Genomic DNA, 241 nt, shown 5'->3' with positions numbered 1-241 from the left:
GCCCCCATAAAGCAACACAAGCCCAGGGCTTTCAATCAAATCAGGCCAGTGTTGCCGTTTTGTGTGGTTCAGGGTAATGAACCTGCCCATCCACACTTGCTTTGAGAATCAATAAGCCATTAGGACTCTAGTCCTTAGTCCTACTCTCTGAGGCAGTTACAATAAAGCTCTGAGACTCACACATACCATCAAATAAGTCTCATTTATCTTGTTTCCCCAAATATGGCTCTTCCTGAAACAA

General features: G+C 44.0%; 1 protein-coding gene across 1 annotated transcript in view; it reads left to right on the top strand.

Moving 5' to 3' along the window:
• The window catches only part of LOC107687426 (anoctamin-7-like), a 14,147-nt gene that overhangs the window by 7,954 nt on the left and 5,952 nt on the right, over window positions 1-241 (top strand). The window lies entirely within an intron of this gene.

Source organism: Sinocyclocheilus anshuiensis, unplaced genomic scaffold (assembly GCF_001515605.1).
Source record: "Sinocyclocheilus anshuiensis isolate Anshui unplaced genomic scaffold, SAMN03320099.WGS_v1.1 scaffold1114, whole genome shotgun sequence".
NCBI lineage: Eukaryota > Metazoa > Chordata > Actinopteri > Cypriniformes > Cyprinidae > Sinocyclocheilus > Sinocyclocheilus anshuiensis.
Note: the sequence above shows the minus strand (reverse complement) of the source record. Positions and strands in the feature narration are given on the sequence as shown.